Below are 12,485 nucleotides of genomic sequence, written 5' to 3'. Positions count from 1 at the left end.
TGACAGTGCATGATAAATATTTTCACCTTAATAGATATTTCTTTCTGCCGCTATAATCTCAATGTAAGTTAAAACTTCCCAACATTGGGAAAACAATGGGAAAATGCCAGAAGTGTTAGAAAATCTAACTTTGAGTGTCAGGATATGCTTTCTTGCTGACTTAGTGGTAAAGAATCTGCCTGCCAATGCAGGAGGCAAAAGAGATGGGAGTTCAGTTCCTATGTTAGGAAGATACCCTGGAGAAGGAAATGGCAACCCACTCCAGTATTCTTGCCTGCAGAATCCTGTGAACAGAGCTACAGTGGGCTATAGTGTTGCCAAAGAGTAGGACATGACTTAGCAACTAAAGCAAACCAGCTTCCCTAAATGTTAATATTTTACTACATCTTCTATATCATTTCTTCCCTGTGTGTGCTTGTGTGTATGTTATGACCCATTTCAGAGTAAGTGTTCAACATAATATTTAAATATTTCAGTGCATTTTTCCTATACAAATTAACATTTCATGCATAAGAACAGTAGAACTATCAATTGTACATACCAAAGATTTGTTTAGAGAACAGGGTAGTCATTCTGAAGAATATCTCATCTAGTGTTTCTCTGGTGTTTCCTCATAATTTGACTTTTTTTTTCACAAGGATATCAGAAAAGCAATGTTATGTTTCCTCAGTAACTAATATTAGGAGACACATAATTTTTATTTGTCCTTTTATGGTAGTGTTAATTTTGAACACTTGCTTAAGGTCATGTGGGCAGGTTTTTCAAACTGTGATTTATTATTGTTTCCCTTTGTATTAAAGGGGAGATATTTTAAGATTAGATAATAGATATGCTTTTTCTCATCAAATACATACTTTAGCATTCATTTTAGCATCTATTGATACAGTATCTAATAGATACAGTCTATTGATGCATTAATTTAGCATCATTTAGGGGCTAGACAGTGACACCCCACTCCAGTACTCTTGCCTGGAAAATCCCATGGACAGAGCAGCCTGGTAGGCTGCAGTCCATGTGATCGAGAAGAGTCAGATACGACTGAGCGACTTCACTTTCACTTTTCACTTTCATGCATTGGAGAAGGAAATGGCAACCCACTCCAGTGTTCTTGCCTGGAGAATCCCAGGGATGAGGTAGCCTGGTGGGCTGCCATCTATGGGGTCGCACAGAGTCAGACATGATTGAAGCGACTTAACAGAAGCAGCAGCAGGGGCTAGGAGTCGGACGTGACTGAGCGACTTCACTTTCACTTTTTACTTTTATGCATTGGAGAAGGAAATGGCAACCCACTCCAGTGTTCTTGCCTGGAGAATCCCAGGGATGGGGGAGCCTGGTGGGCTGCTGTCTATGGGGTCGCACAGAGTTGGATACGACTGAAGCGACTTAGCAGCAGCAGCAGCAGCAGCACCTACTGATGATACAGTCCCATGGCTTTTGAAAGTTTTGAGTCTAGCTGGTGGGTGAGGCACTGTCCAAGGCCCTCTGTGAACACTGGGTACTGTTACCTCTCATCTTTCTGGAAGATTTTTTTCTCCAGACCCTAGTGGTTTCTTCATAGGCATGCCCTGATCAGCACTTATTAATAAATACATAAATGGGCCTCTCTGCAGACTTCTCAGGCTCAAACAGTCTGGGCCAAGAACTCTGGCCCTCTTACTTTCCTCAGATTCCCAGTTCAACTCAGGGCATCTGCTAGATTCCAGCTGGGTTCCCTTGCCTGCACTGCATCTGGAAACTTCATGAAAATGAAAGTGAAAATCGTCCAGTCATGTCTGACTCTTTTGTGACCCCATGTCCGGCTCTTTGTGACCCTCCCTTTATTCCTTCTAACTGAATAATTATTTTAATGAATGCCAATTTTATTCTTCACAATAATAAAAACAATAGAAACACTATACAGTCCGTGGAATTCTCCAGGGCAGAATACTGGAGTGGGTAGCCTTTCCCTTCTCCAGGGGATCTTCCCAACCCAGGGATCGAACCAGGGTCTCCTGCATTGCAGGCGGAGTCCATACGCTGAGTCTAAATTGTACTGTTACCCCATTTCCTCATCTTTCAGGGATCGTTTTGTTGCCTGGTATACAGTATCTTGCTTACTTTAGCATCATGTACTTTTTCCACTTTTGGCGGTTTTTGAAGGGAGACTGTATCCACACTCTGGACTCCATCAGTTTATATCCCATCTGGCATCACTGGTCTCCAGGAAGCGAATGTTTGGAACTGACTTCTCCCTGCAGTCTCCTGTCTCTCTCCAGATTTCAGGTTCCTTGGTTACTCCATGACTTCAGATTTCTGATGGTTTCAAGTGGAAACCATGAATCTGAAGTTTTTCCAGTGGGAAAGATGCTCTTTTCAGCTTCTCACATTTCCTGAGACCAGAAGCCTCATTTTTTTTTAAATAGAAACACTGAAGCGACTTTTAAATGAAAGAGAAAGCATAATAGAGACTTAAAGAAGATGAATCCCTCTGTTTGCTTGGAGATGAGGATGTCTAATATTGGCTAAGGCCATCCTCTTGCTCTCTCTTAGAAACTTCCTGTGCTACTAACAGAAAAGTAAGTTATGCCAATAAATCAGGCAAAGTGCTTAGTTAATGTCCATTGCATATAACTCAGAGTGGCACAGCCTTTCTCTAGTGTGTTATATTAGCCTGAGATAAAGATAGTAGCCTTTTTGATTTAATGACCTGCTGTAGTATATCAGACTCTATAATATGCGAGTTTATTCCTTCTAATTGAATAATTATTTTAAAGAATGCCAACTTTATTCTTGGCAATAATAAAAATAATAGAAACACTGTTAAGTACTGTTTAAAACATGTAATAGTAGTACAAGTACTTTATAGCCAATAAGAAGAGCAAGGGTAAATCTGCTCATGGATAGGAAAACAGTAGTGCTGATTATGCAGCTGTCTCTTACTCATAATTAAATTCCCAGGAAGAATAAAAGAAAATACACAAAATGAATTTATATCATTTTGGGGAATTTATTAGAAGCCCATATGAAAATGTCAGGAAGAAATTCATTTAATTTTAGTGTTAATGTGCTTGAATTAAATGCTTTTATTCCATAAAGTTAGATGCATGTTTAAATCTATTTTAACAGTCATTAAGAAAAAGATAAAACTTATGTCATATCTACGTGAAAATTCTACTTGACACCTTTAGTATGCTTTTATATATATATATTCAAAATAAAAAGTGAGAAGCATTCAGTTGTGAAAAATTGTTGAAAAGTTATTAATAGTTTTCTTCCTATATAATACATTTCTGGATCATGAAAGAATATATGTACATAGCTATATGTATTGTATGTGTCTGCTTTATTTTTAAGTAAATATACACGTATAGGCCCCCCTGGTGGCTCAGGCAGTAAAGAATCCACCTGAAATGTGGGAGACCAGGGCTCAACCCCTGGATCAGGAAAATCCTCTGGAGAAGGGAATGGCAACCACTCCAGTATTCTTGCCTGGGAAATCCCATGGACAGAGGATTTATTTTAACTACATATACACTTATTATGTAGGCTGATTAGTAGTAAATGTGGTTCTTATATTTTGATCTCTTTGTATGATTCTGTAGCTATACTTTTGCTATAGATATATTTTGAAGCTTTAATTGTAATCAACTGTTTTGAAATTCTAATTCATCCTGTTCATTTTTTTTAAAGAAAGTGTTGCTATTTGCTAATTTCTCAAAGACATTTAAGTAGGCCACCATGCTTTTTCCTTTCCTAAATCATGGGTTTCTGTACTGAAGTTACAGAACTGAATCAATATTACTGAGCTAGACAGTAATTAAACAAAGTAAGATGAAGCTACAACAAAGGCCTCCAGATCTTTCAAATAGTATTTCTGATACCTGTTAAAGTAATTTATTGAGCAGTATGATTAGGCATTAAATGGCAAATACCACATTGCACCAGCTTTCCATCTTAATATTTTTATATGTGATGGAATTTTCTTTCATAATATGTTCTTAGCATAGCCCTTTATTTTTAGTTTTGTCTCTACTTTTTAAAACAGATTCACACTTATTTCAAAAGTCAACTAATCAAAGTGCAAAAAAAAAGGGCTTCAGAATCACATGGACCACAAGACAAGGAGAGGTAATTTCTTGCCTGATAATTCCTCTATAAGAAAAGAAAATATGAATAAAGAAATTTGGTTAATTTTGAAGAATCTGAAAAATGCTAAAGTGTTTATCAAGTTGTTATTTGATATACACATATACAAGATATTTCATGAAGTGGGCTATGACTTTCCCATTTCCTTGTATCTCTCCATAGACACGGACATTTTCACTGACTAGTGATTCAAATGAATTTGTCTGTAATATCTTGACCACTGAATGACAAGTGGTCATTCCACTAGATGACAAGTTAAATTAGTGGAAATATTTGATTTGTGCTCTTGTATGATTCTGATGTGGAATCCTGACTCTGCTGTAGTTTGGGAGGTTTACCTAGAACAAATGAGTTTACTTATAGAAAAGTTAGCTTCATGAGATCTAAAATTCAGATTATGAAGTCTATTTCTAAATATTTTATAACTTGAATTATGGTTCAGCATGATACTTTGAATGGCATGGTTCTTGATAAAAGTTAATTATTTCTACCTCTTCTCAAATTTTACTCCATAGCATACATAGAGTGTGAAAATCCAGGTGTATTCTTCTAGGAAAAGGGGGAAAAGCCAGGTTGATTCTTCCTATCTTTATGTTCTGGTTGAGTCCATCCATTCAAGATTCCCCAGTGCGGTACTTCTATTTATCCTACACACTTTCCCTGGGATGTGTTTACCTTCAATTAAATCTCTGTTTCTGCTTCCAAGCTCATATTTCCTCCATGAATCACTTTTAGTGCCTTCAAATGCCTTTCAGCAAATTTGAGTTCATTGCAGCATAGCTTTAGACATGTAATTAATTTTTCTTTGTCTAGTAATAATTATTTTTAAATATTTGTATGTTGACATTGAAGACTACATAGCAATAATAACATTTGTTTGAAGTCTAGTTTAGTGACTGCCTTATTTTAATACCTAATAGTGAATATCCCCATAAGATACTAAGCAGATGAGGCCTTTATTGCTCATCATAAAACCATTTCTTTATCTCTTGCATCATAGGATGCTCTCATTCCTTAAGAGCAATAGTTTGAGTTATAGCCATATTTTGTTATCAAATGCAAACTAAATTTTTCTGAAGGGATTCGAGGGAATATGTAGTCAATATTCCCAGTGTTTCAAACAAAATGGGACAATAAAAATGTCATTTCTTTGTTGTTGTTGTTGTTTCTGCCTTTAAAAAATAATTTATTTTAATTGGAGGCTAATTACTTTACAATACTGTAGTGGTTTTTGCCATACATTGACATGAATTAGCCATGGGTGTACGTGTCCCCCATCCTGAAACCCCCTCCCACCTCCCTCCCCATCCCAATCCTCTGGGCTGTTCCAGTGCACTGGCTTTGAGTGCCCTGCTTCATGCATCGAACTTGGACTGGTGGTCTATTTCACATATGGCAATATACATGTTTCAACGCTATTCTCTCCAATCATCTTGGAAAGCTACAAAACATGTGGGCTTGTGTTGTGGTGCTTGGTGAAAGGTATGCATGGCATGGCACTGGCATTGGGGAGCAACCACAGTGTATTTTGTGCCCATCTTCAATAATCTGCAAGGGAATGGCCAAGTTACCTCATACTGAGTTTAGAATTACATATGACTCTTTGATCACTAGAAATTGATTTGATTATTGTTTTTCCACTTTGTAAAAATCTGTAGCAATGTCTTTTATTATAAAAAAGATCACCTAGCTCTATTTTAATCTATCCTCGAGCCATAGAAATATAATGTCTATTGTTGAAGGTTTTAATTTTTTTTCTTTTGTGTTACTTATTGCAACTTCTCAAGACTTTTTTTTTTTTCCTATCCCAGTGGGGCTTCCAAAGATGACTATGCACATCAAGTTTTCCAATGTCTCTATAGTACAACACTTTATCTCATTTTTTCTCTCATTTATTTTTTTCTTTGATTTTTCAATAAATAATATCTTAGTCTAGGCTACAGAGAAGCAGACCTTGAGATAGAATTTAAGTAAAATGTTTTCTTTGATAAGCCATTCCAGGAAACATCAATAAGGTAGTGGTGAAAAAAGATAGAGAAAGAAGGCAACGCAGGGGACAGGTCGAGTTTAACCAGCTGGGGAGCTCTGGGATGTTGAAAATGCATCTCTATCAATTAAGGTAAAACAAACTACTGTAGTCAGATACTCATTCTCATAATTCATTATCTGAGCACTACTTCTAAAGGCACTATCTCTCTGACACTTTATTTATTTATTTGTTATTTGTTCTGATTGAAAGTAAATGCACTCTTACAGAAAGAAAAGAAATCAAAGATTCCCTCCCTAAGACAGTTGAGACATTCTACAGGGGCTGCCTTAATTGTAAAGACATTGAGTGTGTACAGGATATGAACAGGTCAACAGAATTTGCCACAGTGTCTATTTGATACTAGGTGTATCAGTTCAGTTCAGTTCAGTTGCTCAGTCGTGTCTGACTCTGCGACCCGATGAATCGCAGCACACCAGGCCTCCCTGTCCATCACCAACTCCCGGAGTTCACTCAGACTCACATCCATCGAGTCAGTAATGCCATCCAGCCATCTCATCCTCTGTTGTCCCCTTTTCCTCTTGCCTCCAATCCCTCCCAGCATCAGAGTCTTTTCCAATGAGTCAACTCTTCGCATGAGGTGGCCAAAGTACTGGAGTTTCAGCTTTAGCATCATTCCTCCCAAAGAAATCCCAGGGCTGATCTCCTTCAGAATGGACTGGTTGGATCTCCTTGCAGTCCAGGGACTCGCAAGAGTCTTCTCCAACACCACAGTTCAAAAGCATCAATTCTTCGGTTCTCAGCTTTCTTCACGGTCCAACTCTCACATCCATACATGACCACAGGAAAAACCATAGCCTTGACTAGATGGACCTTTGCTGGCAAAGTAATGTCTCTGCTTTTCAATATGCTATCTAGGTTGGTCATAACTTTCCTTCCAAGGAGTAAGCATCTTTTAATTTCATGGCTGCATTCACCATCTGCAGTGATTTTTGAGCCCCCAAAAATAAAGTCTGACACTGTTTCCACTGTTTCCCCATCTATTTCCCATAAAGTGATGGGACCAGATCTTCGATTTCTGAATGTTGAGCTTTAAGCCACCTTTTTCACTCTCCACTTTCACTTTCATCAGGAAGCTTTTTAGTTCCTCTTCACTTTCTACCATAAGGGTGGTGTCATCTGCATATCTGAGGTTATTGATATTTCTCCCAGAAATCTTGATTGCAGCTTGTGCTTCTTCCAGCCCAGAGTTTCTCTGATGTACTCTGCATAGAAGTTAAAGAAGCAGAGTGACAATATGTAGCCTTGACATACTCCTTTTCCTATTTGGAACCAGTCTGTTGTTTCATGTCCAGTTCTAACTGTTGCTTCCTGACCTGCATACAGGTTTCTCAAGAGGCAGGTCAGGTGGTCTGGTATTCCCATCTCTTTCAGAATTTTCCACAGTTTATTGTGATCCACACAATCAAAGGCTTTGGCATAGTCAAAAAACAGAAATTGATGTTTTTCTGGAACTCTCGCTTTTTCCATGATCCAGCGGATATGGGCAATTTCATCTCTGGTTCCTCTGCCTTTTCTAAAACCAGCTTGAACATCTGCAAGTTCACGGTTCACATATTGCTGAAGCCTGGCTTGGAGAATTTTGAGCGTTACTTTACTAGCGTGTGAGATGAATGCAATTGAGTTTGAGCATTCTTTGGCATTGCTTTTTTTGGGATTGGAATGAAAATGGACCTTTTCCAGTCCTGTGGCCACTGCTGAGTTTTCCACATTTGCTGGCATATTGAGTGCAGCACTTTCACAGCATCATCTTTTAAGATTTGAAATAGCTCAACTGGAATTCCATCACTTCCACTAGCTTGTTCGTAGTGATGCTTTCTAAGGCCCAGTTGACTTCACATTCCAGGATGTCTGGCTCTAGGTCAGTGATCACACCATCGTGATTATCTTGGTCATGAAGATCTTTTTGTACAGTTCTTCTGTGTATTCCTGCCACCTCTTCTTAATATCTACTGCTTCTGTTAGGTCCATACCATTTCTGTCCTTTATTGAGCCCATCGTTGCATGAAATGTTCCCTTGGTATCTCTAATTTTCTTGAAGAGGTCTCTAGTCTTTCACATTCTGTTTTTTACCTCTGTTGTTTCTACTCGGTGTATACAAAACCTTCAAAATTCTTAAGTAGTAAATGTCAAATAAGACATGAGAATTAAAGGGTTAACTGACAATATTAAATACTATAGATCTTCTTAAAGAATACAAGGATCAGTATAATATAATAAGTACAGATGAATCATTTAAGTTCAAAAATATGCTGATTATAGGTGGAAAATGAAAGTAATAAGAAAATGCAGTTTATTTTTGATTGGCCAGTGTGGTGGAAGACAGATGGAAATCTAAAGTTTGCCACAATGATTATTACCTGGAGGTAAATATGTCAAGAAATTTCAAGGAGTTATTTCTAATCAAGAATAAACATTATATAGCTTTTCTTTTAGTAGAACGTAATTCTTTCATAAAATGAGTTAACTGACCTAATTAATGACCAGGTATTTTCATGGCCTACATTATTTAGAGATTTTAATAGCAATGTACCTCTAAATGAGCCTTCCCAGGTGGTGCAGTGGTAAAGAATCCTCCTGCCCAGTGCAGGAGACATCAGAGATGTGGGTTTGATTCCTGGGTCAGAAGATCCCATGGAGGAGGATACAGTAACCCACTGCAGTATTCTTGCCTGGGAAGTCCCATGGACAGAGGAGCCTGGCGGGCTACAGTCCACGGAGTCACAAAGGGTCACACACAGCTGAGGGACAGCATGCACGCACGTACATTTTTAAAGCTATTTTAACTCATACAAACCCCTTCCTCTTGAGATACTGAGTACTAAGAACATCTTGAATAGTGTACTGTGATGAGTTCATGCGATTGTTTTTTTTTTTTTGGAAGGGGGAGGAGTGTTATTCCCATATTCTTGTGTTTAAGAGCTGACAGAAAAACTGTGTTCACATGCTTAAAGAAATTAAAATTCCATAGCAGAAATGGCCAGAATTATGCTCAAAATACTTGAAATATTCTTCCCTTCTGCTGTTTTTCTTTCCATATATATACATATATATATGTGTGTGTATATATATATATATATGTCTTGAAAGTCTCAGTTTTTCTTTAGATGTATCTATTTGAAAATTTAGAAAAATGCAAAAGACACATACCCTTGTAATTAAAAAATATTTAGAAAATTTTTTCATAGTGTAAGCTGGTTAATTAAAATAGCAATGCAGAAATATTATAACTGCAGTCCAAAAGTCTTCCTGACTTTGTGCAAGTAAAGGTTGATTTAAATGACCTGAGTATTGACTACACATAAACACATCAAAGGATTCTTAAAAGTTAGCTCTATGCTTCTGGATATACATTTCAGAGTTTGTGGCCCTTGGAGATCATGGGAATACTTTGAAAGAAATCAGAAACCAGCCTGGCTGGGAGGCTTTCAGAAGATTCTCTTCGCATTTAGAAAATTTAGAAAAGTCTCCAGGCATTTATAAAATTCCTTTGATATTATGATGTCTAATAAGACATTATGGGAGCTAAGACTATATATCCCCAATCCTAGCTCCTTGGTGGACATAATGAATAAGGTTTGCAGGAGGAAAAAAAGGCAAGATTTCACTCTGATTGCAATTTTAAGTACTATTTAAAATCTTCTACTTAATACCATAAGACCTCATATCACTGAAAATAATAGGGATGGGGATCAATGTTTTGAGAAAATCAGCCTGCCCCATGTATCATTCACCTTACCTCGGAAATACTTAGGTCTACATTTTTGACCGACTCTCTGTCAAATATCAAGCATCAGTAAATCACACAGTTGCCCAATATTACAATTGTGGTTACATAAAAAGGGAGAGGCAAGTTAAATACATAAAGGTAAAATGGGAACAGATGCTCAAGTAACTGTCTATTAGTGGATTTTTGAAAATCAGTTGTCATCTATAGCTTAAACTGCATTAATTTGCTCATCAGCCGTTTTGGCTGAAAAGCAACAATTTTATGCATTTATTAGTTTTTTTTTTGTTGCTGTTGACAACTTATCAAAACTTTAGTGACTTAAAACAATAAAAAAAAAATCATTATCTTACCTCTTTGGAGGTCAGAAATCTGAAATGGGTCTCACTGGCTAAAAGCAAGATGTCAGAAGGATTGGGTTCCTTCTATAGAAGGTGTAGAAAATAATCAATTTCCTTGCATTTTTCAGCTTTTAGAGACCACCTGCTTTCCTTGACTCAAGACCTCTTCCTCCTCCTGCAATGCTAGCAGCACAGCATCTTTGTCTTTGACTCTAGCTCTTTAGCCTCATTCTTCCATTTACAAGAACCCTCATGGTTACATTGGGCCCAACAAGATAATCTAGGATAACTCTCCCCATCTCGGAGTCAGCTGATAAATAACCTTAGTTGTATCTGTAGCCTTCATCTATTAAATAAGATTATTTGGGATCTCAGCTCTCAGTACTTTTCCTCTAATGATTTCTGTAGATTTCTATTACCTTTACCACTGGGAACAGCAAAGGGGTAGTGTTGATTTTCCGTATAACCATTGCTACATTTCCTGGAGGGAGCATTTCTCTGAAACAGTAGAGCCCTAAGTGAAGCAAAAAGAAATCAGAATGCTATACAGAGGACATTAGGTTTAATAATGAGAAGCAGAATTCCTTTTTATATCCCTTAGGCATTACCTGGACCTACATTCTGGCTGTAGATGAAAGAGCACTGTATACTGATCAGTGGTCAAAGCATGTAGAACAGTAGGTAGGAGACCTCAGCTTTGTAGTGTTGTCTCCTAGCTGGCACAGCTATGGAATTTTCAATAGGTCATTTCATTGTTCCATCAGACCAGCTGCTTTGCATGATGTTAATAACATAAATCCAATGAGTGAGTCTTTTGTCTTACTTATTTGACATAAGACATATTTCAGTTCAGTTCACTCACTCAGTCGTGTCCGACACTTTGTGACCCCATGGACTGCAGCACCCCAGGTTTCCCTGTCCATCACCAACTAATTTTCTTCATATGAGTTGCATGTTACTGAGGCCCAGTGATTACTCAGGTAGATACATGAATATGTGTATTAATCAATTTATATTGTCTCCTTTATACTGTTACTTTATATGAGGTTTCTGAGGAATGCTCAATTTCATAATTTTCCTGTGGTCCTTTTTTTTTTCATATGTCAGATATCAGGCTCAGAGACATTGTCATGTATCTCAAATCAGAGTTAGTAAAGGGAAGAATACACTCTAGTCCTCATCTTCTAGCTGCAAGTCTAGTTCTCTGTGTGTGATACCAGGGTTGCTATCAGGAGAATGGATTAAATTATAACATTAAAAATAACTACTACTTATTAACATATTATGGGTTAATGTGCTTCCCTGGTGGCTCAGTCGGTAAAAAGTCTGTCTGCAATGCAAATGTGGGAGACCTGGGTTTGATCTCTGGGTTGGGAAGATCCCCTGGAGAAGGGAATGACAACCCACTCCAGTATTCTTGATTGGGGAAGTCCATGAACAGAAGAGTTGGTGGGCTACAGTCCATGGGGTCACAAAGAGTCAGACACAACTGAGTGACTAACACTTCACTTCATTGGTTAATGTAATAACACTTTGTATTTTCATATCCAAGATCATCCCCACACTTTTAAGTTAATTTTATACATTCCTTATCAAAGTATAAATGCAAATCTTCACTTTACATGATATACCTCAATGAGTATATTTGACATCACAAAGAGTGTGATGCAAATTTATAAAGAGAAGGAATACTATAGATGTATTCAGTTTAATAATATGGTCTAATGCACATATGTAACTTTTTGACACTAATAAGTTATAAATTTTAAGGAAATAAAGCTATTTTATGAATACTATTTAAAAAGCTACAATGGAGTTGTATTAATAAATATCTGAGAAAGAATTCAAACTGTCAGAAATATATAGTATGAATTCACATGGAAGGAAAATTATTTTATTTTTTAGATATAAGTAAATAATGCTGGTAGTTCATCATTATAGAAAGGATAAATTTTCTTAAAGATACAAGGCAAAATTTTATACTATCATAGGGTTCAGTCACTCAGTCGTGTCTGACTGTTTGTGACCCCATGAATCACAGCACACCAGGCCTCACTGTCCATCACCAACTTCCAGAGTTCACTCAAACTGATGTCCGTCGAGTCGGTGATGCCATCCAGTCATCTCATCCTCTATTGTCCCCTTCTCCTCCTGCCCCCGATCCCTCCCAGCATCAGGGTCTTTTCCAATGAGTCAGCTCTTCACATGAGGTAGCCAAAGTATTGGAGTTTCAGCTTTAGCATCA

Source organism: Bos mutus, chromosome 7 (assembly GCF_027580195.1).
Source record: "Bos mutus isolate GX-2022 chromosome 7, NWIPB_WYAK_1.1, whole genome shotgun sequence".
Lineage (NCBI taxonomy): Eukaryota > Metazoa > Chordata > Mammalia > Artiodactyla > Bovidae > Bos > Bos mutus.
This window is presented reverse-complemented; position numbering follows the sequence as displayed.